Source organism: Cydia amplana, chromosome 4, assembly GCF_948474715.1.
Source record: "Cydia amplana chromosome 4, ilCydAmpl1.1, whole genome shotgun sequence".
Classification (NCBI taxonomy): Eukaryota; Metazoa; Arthropoda; class Insecta; order Lepidoptera; family Tortricidae; genus Cydia; species Cydia amplana.
This window is the reverse complement of record NC_086072.1, coordinates 6398030-6413987: the sequence shown is the minus strand read 5'-3', so window position 1 is coordinate 6413987 and position 15958 is coordinate 6398030.

Here is a 15958-nt window from a genome sequence, read left to right as displayed (position 1 = left end):
GAAAATCCCACTTACCTACGGGTCTAGGGTGACGTAAATATATGAATCTAAGCATTATACTTACCACTTAAACAGCTATCACTAATCAGTAAAGTGAATACTATGGCTTTGTTCAAGACGTTCATAATGCCAGTGCTAACGAAGACGCTTACCTATCACTACTTGAAATGTCTCGACATCCTCAAAGAGAATAGGATGTCAGGTTAACGAGACATTAATCTAGGAAAGCAGCGGAGGCGGGATCGGGGCCCCGCCCTCGCAGCCCGGGCCAATGGCGGCGCCCGGGCCCTGCTCCAGCTGCTCCACGATTGTCTTACCGCGGGCCATCCTGTGACATTTCATTGCGACGGACGATATTGCGCCCTATGCAAACTGGTGAGTGAAGCGTTTGCGTTAGTATGCGTGAGCTTACAATAAACATTAGTGCATGTTTAAGTGGCCGCATTTCACTTAGATTATGTTACAGTTCTAGTATGTATATCCTAATGGTATTTAACTTATCAGCTTGTTGTCTGTGCAAAGGGAAAGAAGACAAAAAAAACGGTCAAGTACGAATCGGACTCGCGTTCAAAGGGTTCCGTACATGGACTTGAATTTTTAGTCGCTATTGGCGACATGTTTCGGACCCTTCGGGGGTCCTTCCTCAGGCTCGAGTGCTCGCGGCGACTGCAACTCGTGCACTGATCGCGCCGCCCGGACCCCCGAAGGGCCCGAAACATGTCGCCAATAGCGACTAAAAATTCAAGTAAGTGAAACCGTTGTCGTATAAACAGTTTAAAATATGTCTCACGAAAGTTTAATATCGGTTCCGTACATTACTTAATTTTTAATAATGTATTTTTTATGTTTTACGAATGATGTCTTTAAAAACCGTAGGGGCCGGATCAAAAACTAAGTAATTAAGTCCGACGTAAGTACGCTTGACTGCACATTTTTAATAGGTTTTCCTGTCATCTACCTATAGGTATAGAACTACTTTGTGTATTTTTTTCAAAATTTTAGACCAAGTAGTTTTGTAGAATCCTTATCTACGAAACTACTTAATGGTCGGGTGATCCTATAAGGGTTCCGTTTTTCCTTTTGAGGTACGGAACCCTAAAAATATAATTATACTTATTTTTTAATACCCATAAGATTAAGCGGTTACATTGTACCTATAATTTTTTAGTGCAATTCCGATAAGCTATTTTTACTGTTTTTTCTGAATTCCCTGTTTATATATAATAAAAATGCAGTAATATTGTTAAATTGTACCTACTTTCAAAAAGTAAAATCGTTGTTGGGATAAGGCGAGCCACTTTCAATCCCGGCTCGCACCAATGTTTTCGGGACTTATTGTACCTAGGTACCAGTGTTGGGCAAAAAGTAATCAAATTATAAATTAACAATTGCAATTACAAAATGTAATTTCAACAAATAATTTCCATTACATGTAGAAAGTAATCGCACACTCGATTAACGATTACAATTACAAAATGTAATTCTTAATTACATTTTTAATTACATTATGAAATTAAAATTTTAAATTAATTACTTTTCTCAATTACAATTACTTTTATTGAATGCAAATTTTCAATCATCTTTATTTCCAAAATCATATGAAAATTTTGAATGAACTTTAAATTTGTCAATCGTGCATTATTGACAATGTTTTTATATAAAAAAAATGCAAATGAGTATTCTTGCAAGAATTTGTACAAGGAAAAATAATTTAATGAGAAATCCAAGCATTTTTTTATAAAGAGACCTCACGTGTATTTTTCTAACAGTGAACGAAATTAAGAAAAAACACCTACCACATGAGTAGATACTTTTTCTCGGTTTCGTTAAACATAAACCTTCACTCCGCACTTTAAAATACGTCTATAACGAAAATAATAAAGAATAAAGAATATAGTCCATTTAACGAAAATAGAAAAATAACAAAGTCACAAAGTAGGCGATAATACCTCGCGTGATTTGTGCACAACCCCTATCCAGGTAAGAGTGGATTTTTTAAAAGTTTTTCTTTAGGTATAATACTCCAAGTAAATTTGTTCATCTTTGCAAATGAATAAAAAGGTTAACGAAAAGTAATCGAATAATGTAATCGCAATTGCAGATTATACGGCAAATTGAATTACATATAATCAAATTTCCATGTAATTAAATTACAAAAAAAATAATTACATGTAATTCGATTAGTAATTAAATTACACAAGTAATTAATTACGCCCAACACTGCTAGGTACTTATCATTTGATATTTTCATAAAGCATCAACACATAGGTAGATAATGGCACCAGTATAAATAAAATCATAACTTGTAACTTATGAGCCCAATCATCCCAAAATATCTTAGCAAAATTACTTGTGTTGCTATTGAATAAATTTTGAATGGACTTCATACGGTAGCAGTCATTTAAAAGGGATGGGGGTACATATTACAACACACAGATATACATAGAATACTAGAGATAGTACTAAAGCTAATCTAGTAATAAAATTAATGGTAAAATAATCAATAAAACGTAAATAAAATGCCAACAGTCATGAGTACATGTGTGTGTTGTTATTAAGAAGAAACAATGTTTATCTTGATTGGTCTCGTGCAAAAACAAACAACACCCATCGTTATTGGAACTCGTTTTTGACCATAAAGTGTAATAAATGTCGCAATTAATTGAAGATCATCAGTGCAACTATGTTGGGTCTTGTGTAAATGTATAAATGTTTTGTAAGGGTTCCGGTTCTGAACCCTTAGCATTGGTACCTATAAGCTTCTACAAGCAAATACATTCCGTTAGAAAGCCAATTAAATTTTATAGATAAAAACGTTTATTTCATTTGCTTCTGTTTCCAATTGAATTTTCTACAAAATTGATTCCCTAAGTAATAGGTACGGTCAAAATAACCAAAACAGGTACCTAATAACTTATGGATAATTTAAATTTATAAACTACTTCTTCTTTCTCGCTCTATGCGCAACTTGTTTTATACTTACAGATTACAGAAGTCGATTTAGAAAGAATTTGATGCAACCTAATCCTCTCTCTCTAATTGTGATTCTCACACCAAAATTATATCAATCTCAATAGATTTGGATTCATTAAGACCTAATGGAAAATAATCATGTGAGTTAGTTAGAAGTTTCCCTGTCTATGCGGGTTCCGTGTGTGATTAATGTCTTATTTATAGTGCTATTAAAATCATATGTATATATAGGTGTACAAACATTTTGAGCAATTTTAGGTTTTCGAAAATGTGTTACATAAGAACAAGAATGGGCAATGTGACTGGTAGACGCTAACAATAAGACACAAAAAAAAAACAGCTGGCTTACATCGGGGAAGTAAACGGAATCACAAGTGAAGCCTTTCAATCTCGCCAAAAATTTAGAAAAACAACAAAATTGACCACCAATGCCTTCACTATTTAAAAAAGAAGACAGCATATTAAACACAACACAAGTTAAATGACCAAAATTTCAAACGAACCCCAAAATGCTATTAAGATACGACATAACTTTATTGTCGTAATAAAAACTATAAAAAAACTTGTTTAGCAACTGCACAGCACCCACGGCTCCTAGCGCGGGCATCGGCAACCCGTTCCAATATTTATAGCCGATTTAATTAGCTCACACAAATTGGATTCCATCAAAATTGGCGTTGGAAGTATAAATAATAAATATTTATACAGGTAGCAGCTGTACTAAACCTCGCTCTGATACCCAAATAATAATTATCCTGCCCTTAGCACCTCGGTCAAAAAAGAGCGCGTCGATACTCGCTCGCAAACCAACATAACCTGTAATTTGGAAATTATTATCTAACACATTGTGCCTTTCTGGTTATCCCGCCGGTCAATTTGCCGTTTTTATGGCTCCCACAGAGCCGGCCTCTAATTATCTCCGCCACGATCTCGCCCCAAGGCGGCTGCGGGAAATCAATCAAAACACATCCCTATCTCACGGTAATAAAGCATACTGGATCCCACTGTTGTCATAGATACGCGGCTTAACTTAGACACATGAGAAAATGTTTGAAATGGTAACAAGTGGTGGAGTCTCTTTGTTTTGTAGGGCATTATTTCCATTTGCTTTGTGATCCAATATTACTAGAAAGACATATTGTTTCTACGTATACGTTAATTTAGTAATATAAGAAGTCATGCTTACTTATATCTAATATGTATATAGAATATTGTGACAATAATATATTATAGGGGATGTACTCATAGTATTTTATTGTAAAAAAAGTACATAAGTAGGTACATATTTTAAATTTTACCTTCTTAATTGAAAACTAATCTGACTGACAAACTAGCAGCATTCTCAAACTTTTTACGAGTCTCATCAGCTCTTGACGCTCATATTCTATTAGAAAGGCGACTAATAAAATTAATTTATTTCTCGATTACAACAGTAAAGCGAGTTGAAACGCGCCGCGGCCCGCGTCATTAATCATAATAATTAAGACGAGGCAGCCTTTGTTCGTGGTGCCTTCGATAAACGAGCGTTCTTAACGCCCCGAGAGCGCTACACACGGTACACACCTACACGATCTATGGGGGAAGAAGCGCGAATTCTGAGAACGTTTTCCCGGCATGGGCTAATATTTGTGTGATGAGCAAAATTGTTTGCCGCCGGCACTCGAGTGCTAATATGCAGTAAGTAGGTATGTATTTAAACTAGTACTGACAACAACAGCAAAGATTAGATACCTTCTACTAAAATCTAAAAATTACCTAACTATTTTTTTAAAGTTACGCTATGTTTCAGGGCTGTACGTGTACATAGTAACATAATCATAATAGTCATCTCCACATCTTCGATGATACCAGACTGTTAAGTTTTATATACGAATATAGGCTCCAAGTACTGACTCTAGGACTTTCAGTAATTATTCAAGTTTAGAGAATTTAGTTGTTTAGGGTCTGTTCGTAAAGAGAAGAGTCGTGGAATGTATTGGGACCGATACATTCCACGACTCTTCTCTCTCCGTACAGACTTTACTAATATAACTAGATAAAAGTACACTGAAGAAAAATTTAAATTCTTCTTTTCATTCATCTCAAATTCATCTCAAGTTATAAGTCGAAAGTGCCCTGTTGACTGAAATTAAATAGGTTGAATAACCACTAGCACACAGTAACTAGTAAAAAAGTCGCAATTTTGCAACCCGCAAAACCACCAACAACCACGTGTGTGTAGGTGTACAGTTATGTCAGTTATACGTTTCTAAATAGCGGCGCGTGCGACGGGCCCATAACAAACGTTCGGTAAAGGCCTGTGCACACCGGCTGCGTGTGCGTGACGTGCACGTGCGCGTGCAGCGTTGTATTATACAGATCCTTATGAGAGATGGCACACCGCTTGCGTGACGTGTGCGTGTGCGGCTCCAACATTTTAGCGCACGCGCACGTGCACGTCACGCACACGCAAGCCGGTGTGCACAAGCCTTAAATCGTGGAATGACATTGCTTGGCGTGACGCAGTCACATTTAAGCGCCGCTTTTCGCTTACGAATTTGACCTAGTCACTTCACCAATCTGCGAACATATTACTGCCAAATACACGAACCTTGCTAGAAGTTTTTGAATTGTGAGAATTAGGTAGATTTGGGAGGAAATTTACAATCAATTTTAATCGGGAAGCGGTTGAGGGAGGCTACGGGAGATCCTCGCGCGGGCAGGGTTCTCGCTCAAAGGCTTGCCATTGCAAATCGCAATACAGCGTTGCCTGCGTGATGGGCACCTTGCCAACAGGCCAGGGTTTGTTTTAGGTATTTTTAGTTAGGTTTAGTTTGTGGTTTGTCAGAACGAAATATGTATAAATTTCCACCTCACTACCGTGATAGAAGAAAAGGGAGAACCTTAAAATGAGTTCACCAATTTTCATTAAATAAATCGCACTAAAATTTAGTTGAATTCGTAAATTCAACGGTTGTAACAGCAGGCTATAGCAGACTAAATGAAATACTAAAGAAAATTTTCCGTGCGGATGAAGCGAAGACATGTTCTTATTACTCGTTAGTGATCACGATCATGAATTTAGTGCCTAAACGCTCGTGCGCAGCCAATTCGACAATTGGTCAGAGACAATATTGTTAAATGGCTGACAAATTCACTCCGGGTAATTAACGTCATAATACGGCGTTATGTGTGTAATCGAACAAGCACTGTGAAACCTTTCCACCACTACCTTTCTAAACCTCCTAACTTAAATACTCTACAATCTAATGCCACCTTTACACATAAACCGTAAGACTGACTTTACAATGGCCTGTTACAAAAGATACGAGGTTCACGAATTGAATGCTAGATTCAAATGGCACGCGGTCACGATTTGTTGCGCTCGTGTTTTAGATATTCAATTGTTTTGACGAGTCTAATGAATTGATGCTGCGGTCGAGTTCCGATTTGAACAAAGGTGTTATGAGCGTGTAACCACGCAATTGTATGGATGTGATTGCATCTTAAAGTCTCTTGTTAATAACAATGCTAAGTATTGTATAGTTAAGGTACTGTTACATGTGTGGCACTTTTTGCAACAGTAACGGCACTTCTTAGCTTTTTAAGCCATCTATACTATACTGATTGAAATAGCTAGAGTCCATCCAAGCTAACTCTCCGCCGACTTTAACGTGACAAAGTATGGGAGTGTCAAAATAAACGCCTGACTTTCATAGAAATTTGATGTTTATTTTATGGTGACACTTCCACACCTTTTCATCGCAAAGTCTGTGCAGAGCTTGGTTGGAGGAGATTATAGTCCGACTCTACTAAGAGACGCAAAGCCACAACACTGCCTTTTGGAACGGCACTTATTTGTAATCACTGTAATCAGAGACAAGAATATAATTACGACCGTCCATCTCTTATAAACTAGACTTATATTGACCAGGATATGAACCGTAGTATAGTTAATTATAATGTAATTTATTAATTGAAATAAAATTTATTTACTACCGTGTTTACCTTTTGCATTGATTTCGAGTTCCTGATATTTACATGCATCTTGTTTACCGGTAACTGAAAATACGGTTCATATCCCGGTTGATATTAAGTCTAGTGAAATTAACCATGAATCATTCAAAACTGTTAATCTCTTATAAAGTCACGTTCCTTATTATTGTTGTCGAAGGCCCCTATGAACTTTTAAGCGAAGTATTATACTCATATTGTCAGTTTATTCGCATAACATCATAACATAATCTATTTTGGACTTTTCACTATCCCAGAGCGCTCTGAAAAAGCCTTTAGAACCGGTCTGCGACCTCTCACTAATTAAATGTGGTCCCGAAATTCTCAAGCACGCCAAAAGCGTCGTTTATGTATGTCGCGACTAGCATAACATTGTATGGAGTCTACCGGTCTCTACTCCTTATGTGTCCGTTTACCACTAATTAAAATTTGAGCCCGTCAAGCCGCAATTACACACCGATTGCGCGATACGTGGTTAGCAGAACCACGACAAACAACACAAATGTAAACCCTTTTCTTATTGAAATAAGTGTCAAATTTGATTGAATCATAGCTCTTTTAGCTTGGTACTTCTGTAAGCCTTTAATTATAACTCTGTCTTCCTTAACCGCGATTAATAAGGAACGTTACATGCGTTGCTTACAAGAGGAGCAATTATCGGAGAGATTGGGTGATAAATTAAATATCCCAAAAAATCCTTAATCTGTAGGGCTAAGATGACCGGCTTTTTATCATTTATCACCATGGCTGTCACGTTCTAGCAAATATGTAAGTGCGAAAGTGACAGCCATGGTGACAAATGATAAAGAGCCGGCCATCTTAGCCCTACTGATATAGGTAGTTTGCGTTTTTTCACTCAGTGATGATCACTGAAGCAGAGGCTGACCGAAAAGTCTTGGGAAAGATATTGGTCAACTCTGTAAGGAATACCGGGAAAATTAAAATGCAATTGGACCGAGAGAAGAAAAAGAAAGACACAGCTCAGCATTATGTTGTAACGCCAAAATATCCTAATAAATATGGGTAAGTACAAGTACCTACATCAACGTGGTAGCTGCTCCACCATCGCCCACACTGTTAACTGTACATCGGTGAACCTTATGCCTTTTGTAATAAGGTCCACCGATGTACAGTTAGGAGTGTTGCTGTTTACTACAGAAAGCTTCGACCGATGATAGTTCTCAGCTCTATTCTTGGATCTTCAGATATAAATTATCAACTCAATCTGGCACTTTTACGACAGCATTTATCTACTAAGTGCCATTACATCGGAATTTTGGCGCGACACTCTACTTAGTATGGAAGCATTAAAAAAAGTTTTGAATGATACGTAAACAAACTCGTGTTGGATAACTAGTAGGTAACTTGAATTATAATGACAGGTAGTTCCAAAAACAGCGTCCGAATCATCGCAGGCTTCATCATAATTATAGCACAGAAGCCGTGGCCGTTGCTCAATGTGATCCACTTCTGACTAAAATAAACAAGTTTGATTGACGCATAAATTACAAATTGAATGTTAACCTTTGATTTACTTTTTGTGCGCCTTTGAGTTTCGTGTTTATGAAAAAAAGAGTAGTTGTTTTTGATTTAATGACGGGTTGGGTAAATTGAGGTGAAGACTATTTTGTTTGTTATAAATCTAAATAAATATCGTTAAGAACAAACAAAGACTTTGCTGCAGATACTTTCACTCATTAAAAACATGAACGAAAAGCAATATCAAGCTTTGTGTTTCGAGAACATAATAGGTAAATGGTTAAATATATCAAAAACCTCCATAACTCAAAAACGAATGTCCGTATTTGATACAATCATCCGTTTAAAAGGTTAATATCCAATATTACAAGATTAAACGAAACACGAGATTAGGATTCACGACAGCTGCGGTTCGCGTACTGATACAAGATTAGAATGATGTTCGTAGTATATTGCAAATAAACATTGCGTCGTAAATTTACAGTCTCTCTGTCTTTAAAACCGGAGGTCATAACATAAATCATGCAATTAATTAATTTGCGTTAAAAAGTAAGAGTGCGAAACATCCTTTAGAGGCATTATGCCTTTTCATAGATCATTGACATCAAGTCTATTTCAAGTAGAAATATTACTAACCCAATTACAAAATAATGGGCAGATAACAATGACAAAATAATAATCATGTATTGAGTTCGCTTTCACATAAAAATGCGATGTTTGGTCCCTTGCGTCATAAATGTTGTAAAATTGTATCACGAGTCGCATGAAAAATATTGAAATGTAACCTCACTTTCACCAGTTAAACCCATTATAATTTATTTGTATCTAAGCAAGACTTTTTAATTTGACCGTGCTAGATTAAGCAAGCGCGGGGCCCGTAACAAAATCCCAACGAGAGAACCTGGGAACTCACCAAATTCAAAAGCTGTCCCTAATTTCGCTGCACAATGATTTGTATATGGCGGTTTAGACTAAATCAAGCATTTATAAACATTAAAATATTGCGATAAATAAGCTTAGCATTAGAACTCTTTTTTACGGAACAGTCGGGACACATCAATAGTAATTTCTACTTGCTATGAAGTTGATTCGTAGCTGCTTAGGTTACGAAGTTACTAATTTGCATGTCAGCAAGGAACGCGTTCAATATAATTTTTCAATTGCTAAACCCATATTTAGTTAGCCCTTTGATAAAGGTAAAATAATAGACGGTTGACGTTAAATGCATTCTTGTGTGCACCGAGGGCTGAATAGCAAACGGAAGCCAGTCCGTCAAGCTGCCTACCCCCTACGTGTCTAATAGAGGTGTATTCAGGAACATTAAATATGATGACAATTTGGTATGATAATTCTTTGCAATGAACATATGAACTATTATGAACATAACTAACTACCTATGCGCGTCCTGAGTTTTATTTGATATTTGCGAAACATTTTGAAGGAAGTATGTACAGTCGAAAATATAACGCATACGAGTTAACACGTATAAATGAAAAACCTCTAGGCAAAATTAATGTCAATTTAATCTTATTTTGGTATCATTGTCGGTGCTCGCGAACCAGTATATGCCTTAGTGGGAACTTAGGCATATTACCTACTGGTTCGCCTGAACTCAAACACTATTGGTACGATTATTTTTCTGCCGGGCTAGCACATGATTGGCGCGACAGTATCTCGCGGCGACATAGACTACCCGTCCCTCTTTTATTAACATAGAAAAAGACGGGTCAATCATGAGCTTGGCCTACTGGTGTATTCGATAGTCGAGCTAGTGCAAACGCGCCCTAAACCCAGGCCACCAACGACAAACTGGCGCATCACGCACCTATTAGCTTTAACGACAAGTCGCCATTACATCTTCATCGACTACTGTAAGGTAATTCCCTCGCATGTATGTAATTACGCGTATCACATTAAGGCACATTATCGCAGAAGCGACTATCAATGTAATGGGGCGCCATTTCAGTAATCGCCCTTAGACAATGGGCAAGGATTCCGCATCGGAATTGCAGATTACGTAATTTTCGTTTGTGAAAGGAAAAAAAGAAATATTTATTCTAATATAACCATAAAAATATTAGGTGCCTACATTAAATTCTGTTTTCATTACACTGACAATTCTATAGGCGAAGATAAGTACAGCTTTAATATCTGTTGCAAAAGATAAAATATCTTTAATAAGTTCTCATTCTCAATTATCACTATTTCGAAATTTCAAAAAGGTCACAAAATGCGAAAATCACTCCCCTACACACAGCTTGCCATTATAATGTGTATGTGAGTGGTTTATCTGTTGCAGTGCTAAGTAATCTATCAGTGTCGGAATTAGTAAATATCGTTGTTATGCATGAGTCGCTGCAATTACGGGATTCATTTAATTTATCGCGATGCTTTAATAATTTTGCGAGGCATCAGTATGTAATGATCGACGATTGATATCGGCATTACCATGAATCAACGCGCGTACGGTAAGTATATGGTAAGCTGTCTTTCACTTTTTATCATCTAATGTTTAATAACAGCATTTTCTACAGGCTTTTACAGATCGTAGTCATTACTGATGTCAGAGTCGTAGCGTAGTTACTTGTACAAAAGTACAATGAGAGCAGTAGGCCTAGCACATGATTGGCGCCACAGTATCTCGCCGCGAGATAGACTACCCGTCTTTTTCTAACTCTATTAATTAAAGAGGGAAGGGTAGTCTATCTCGCGGCGAGATACTGTCGCGCCAATCATGTGCTAGCCTGGCAGGTCTATCGCCAACGTACGTAAACGTTATCTATCTATCGGTCTTGTCTATTAGAGCGATGGAGAGGAGAGGCAGATAAAAAATTTCAAATTTAGTTTTTTATATAATATAGGAGGCAAACCAGCATACGAATCGCCTGATGGTAAACGGCCTGATGCTCAGGGCCCCAGCAATGGAACATGAGTTGTGTATTAAGGTAATTTTTTAAATTCTGTTTCAGTTTCAAAACAATGGAATAATGTTCACAAACAAAATATGAATAATTGCACATTGTGTACGCGTGTGTGTTCTATATTTATTATCTGTCTTCCTTTATAATAACATTTTGGCACAGGTAGGCACTTTTTAATTCACAAATATCTCCCTCGGGGCATTTAAAGGCTATTTGCGATTATTTCCAAATTTCGTTATTGCATTATCATTCCAACATTACCTAAAACCCGCTTACTGCAACGTGCACTGTAACCCCCCGTTAACAGAGTTGTTATTTCATTAGCAGTGATTTTGTAAATTGAGCAGATGAAAGATGCCGCCAACATTTGTCACGATCTGGGAACGAGGTGACGGGGTAAAGTGGGGCCCGCCCACTTGGCACTTCAGAGGTGCCATTCCGAGCGCGTGCGAATTGAAGGCTCGGGCTTTCCCTTGTGTCGCTGTAGGAATCTCGAGAACTTGTAACAAGATCAAGTGTAACTACTATTTAAGGCTTGTTTGAGTAGAGCGCACATTTTGATGAAAAGTAAGTCTCTTCTTCCTCGCGTTATCCCGGCATTTTGTCACAGCTCATGGGGTACGCTTGACAACTAATCCCAAGAATTGATGTAGGCTCCAGTTTTTACGAAAGCGACGATGAAAAGTATTTATATTTTTAAATTGCGTATGCGACGGCGCAGTGCTAAAGCTAATAATATCGAACGTCGAACTAGGGTCACGCTTTAATTAGCGCAGCCGGTCCGGGTGGAGCGCTCAGAAAAATCAGTCTGAATAAGATCTTAAGATTCATAACAAATATGGGTTAATCGGGGTATCTGTCCCATCGCCGCGGCGGCATCAAGCGAGTAGCGAATTTTCTCGAGCAAGAAATGTAGATCCCATCTGAATAAGAGATGCATTAATTCCGCGTATAAAAACGCACCAAACGCTACTCACTGATCCTCACTTGTTCCACTGTTTCCTATAATGGCTCCTCTACACGATGGGCCAACGCCGGCCACTCCAAGGGACGCAGCCATGCGGTAGAATGAGATAGCAATATCACTTGCTCCCTCTAACGCATAAATGCGTCCCTTGGAGTGGCCGGCGCTGGCCCATCGTGTAGAGGAGCCATAATACAGTGGTTAGCTCGACCAATAATCTCGTGTTCGTTACGCAATTGAAATGACACCAATGCAAATAAATTATATGATAAATAAGAAGTTCTGAACCAATCATTGCAACATCAATATCAGGAAATTTGGTTGACAATCGAGGTCAAATTATGGAGCACAATATGTTAATATTTTTTTAATCATGTTTCTCACCTAGGTAAATCCTTTTGAAAATGATCGTATTAATACCTATTTATGTGATAAATGTTATGCAACTGATATAATTAACCGACGAAGAAAACGAAGGAGGTTCTCAAGTCGACACGTATATTTTTTTTTATGCATTGATATACAGGGTGCCATTTGAGTCGTGATCAGTAATATGTTTTTCTAACTCCATAAACAACGAGCAATTTAAGGCCTACTCTTACTAAAATCAGACAAGATTTTTTTTATTTTTTTGTTTATTTTTTGTCATTTATTTTACTTTTATAAGTGGCAGTGTGGTATTTAAACAGCTTTGTAAGATATTTCAAATGAAAAATTTAGTACATTTTATTTCTAACTGGGACAAATGACAAAATTGATGTCAGTGACAGTTCCGATTCAGAGAGGCGATTCAATTTACTAATTTAAATATCTTAATAAGCCGTTGTAATATCCTAAATCCACTTATAAAAGTAAAATAAATGACAAAAAATAAACAAAAAATAAAAAAAAATCTTGTCTGATTTTAGTAAGAGTTAAATTGCTCGTTGTTTATGGAGTTAGAAAAACATATTAGTGATCACGACTCAAATGGCACCCTGTATATATAAATAATCAGCTTTATGGCTATGAATCCCATTTTTGACTGGTATTGTTACTACTTGGCTTGGCACCGACTTCAAATATATCAGTTGGTAACGCATAGACTTCAAAAAGGATAATATTTTATTTCATCCATTTTGAAGTCGGTTTTATTTTTTTTGTAATTTTTTTTGTGTTTCTGTTTTCTACGCCTCTCTTCTTCTATCAGAAGGTTTATATCAGACTGAATAATAGGTAGATTAAATACGTAAACAAAATCGTGACGTCAGTAGTAGTTTACTTACCTTAATTTGTTTACAGTTAGCTGAAATAACCAAAAGCCCGTTGACATAAAACAAAACCCATTGTTTATTAAGGCTAGGTTTGCGTGTGAGCCGCAGTAAAGGGCAATTAAATAATTTGTGGCATTAATACTGACATTAAACGTAATAAAACTCACACATCAGTCATTTTGCAATTACATGTGAACTTTATTCACTAGCGAGTAAGGTATGTTTTACAGCGGCAGGATAGGTAAGGTAAGAGATTATGAAAATAACTAGTGGATATGTAGATGAGGTGCGTGGCCGGGCCGCCATTAGATCGAGCTAAAACGCCAAATCATTTACAAGAAAGCGAGACCCCGCCTCGTACTATTTACATAATTTATTCGGCTGACAACCCGGCGGTTGTAACTTGTAGTTTGTCGGTGCATTGAATAAACACACGGAACTATATTGATTATTTAAAAAAAATGTCTGATTCTTTATACCAAATGAAAGTCAAGTAGGTATGTATTTTATTTACGCGGCAAATTATTACCAGTTTCGGTAATCAATAGAAGTGAGAGTCCGACTTGCACTTGTCAGTATATTGTTGTTTTTATAACTGTGTCCTAAATAAAAATTATTTAATTACGTATTACCTAAAGGTTGTCTGCAAGAGATCGCTTTTTAGCGATAAGACCGCCTGTTGTTTAACCTCTTCTTCCTGTATTATCCGTATTGTTTTCTGTAATGAGGTGTGCAATAAAGAGTATTTGTATTGTATTGTATTGTATTATATTACGGTAGTAAGGTATATTGTGAGCTATCAGTATCCCGTGTGTATTTGAATCTTAAAACTCTTGGGTTTATATAGAATGAGGACTAATATTTTAAAGCCGAATACTGAGTCCCGTCCAAATAGCAACACTATTAATCGATCTATTATAGAATTCCTATACATACACATCTCCAAATAGTACTAGAGATTCCAAATAGACTCACGTAACAGCCTGCCTATTAAGACGAAACAGGAGCCGAGATTTAAATATTTTAGGTAAATATACCCGTTTCGCTAACAGAAGCGGCTCCTAAAACTAGTGCGATAAGGACAAGGCGAAAAATCCTGCGTAAAAATCTCAAAAATCGAGGTTTCGTACTCGACTGTTTCCTCCTCCAAAACTTAACCAAATTTGGAAATCTAAATGATTATGAAATTATCTGTGTCGGACCGTTTTGCTATTTTGGCTAATTGATATCAGTTTTGAATACCACGCCTCTCATTGCGGCATAGTCAATTAGGCCATTTTGGCCATTTTTGAAGGGCTCTAGCGCCTTAAAAAACAAAAATATCAAAAAAAGCAAAACGGTCCGACACAGATATTAACAATATTAATCTGTGTTGAAAAAATCATTGCTCTAGTTTCAAAACCCGCGGAGGAAACAGTCGAGTACGTTTGTATGGAGAAATGACCACTCCTGTTGCCTCTTAAACGCTCGTGCAAATGAGCTATATCATTATTCCAATCAGCCGCCGGCCTGTGATACAATCTCCCAAATATTAAACTAATATTTAGGCAACGCTTTGCTCGAAGCCGCCTCATTTGCATAAGGTTCGGTTCCACTATAAAAGCTATTCCTACTCTACCAGGCACTCAAACTTGATGTAATATAATTATGTAGGATATAATTAATCGTGACGTTTATAGCTGGTAGTTATTATGGTTCATGGGTTTGGTCTTTATACTGCCGCTGTTCATATGTATCAGGGTTATCCCACAGAATAATACAGAGTGGCCCATAAATACGTTAACAATTTTTGAAGAGAAAACTTCTTTAGCGGCGCTGTGCACTTTTTGAGGTGGGGAAATTTTTTTAAACTCGAGACAGCGTAAGACGATCACGTGACCGTAAGATTTAGATGGCCACTCATTTAGATGGTATTTAAAGTCAATAAAGAAAAACTCAATGACATTACATGAAAAACTGTTACATGTAATGTCATTGAGTTTTTCTTTATTGATTTAAATGCCATCTAGTGAGTCTCTAAATGTCATCTATAGTTATATTAATACCAGTTAGAGCGAATAACTGGTATTAATATAACTCGAGTACTAACAGTGATGTATGTGCTTAGGGGTTTCAAGATAGATAGATAGATTTTTATTGGTACACTGTCAGTTACATATTTAACAATAATTCGTTACAAATGATGATTAATAGATTTAGATTCATATGTCAATAATTTAAAAAACTAACAATTAACAAGTAATTAACGCTAATGCTAGATGGCGTTAACCTCAATTATAGATAGTGCATTTTGCACTAGTCATTGAGTTTTCACTTCTGCCGGTACTCCCTGAGTGCAACCCGTTTTTTTTTTGCGGCATGTTATTGATAATGTT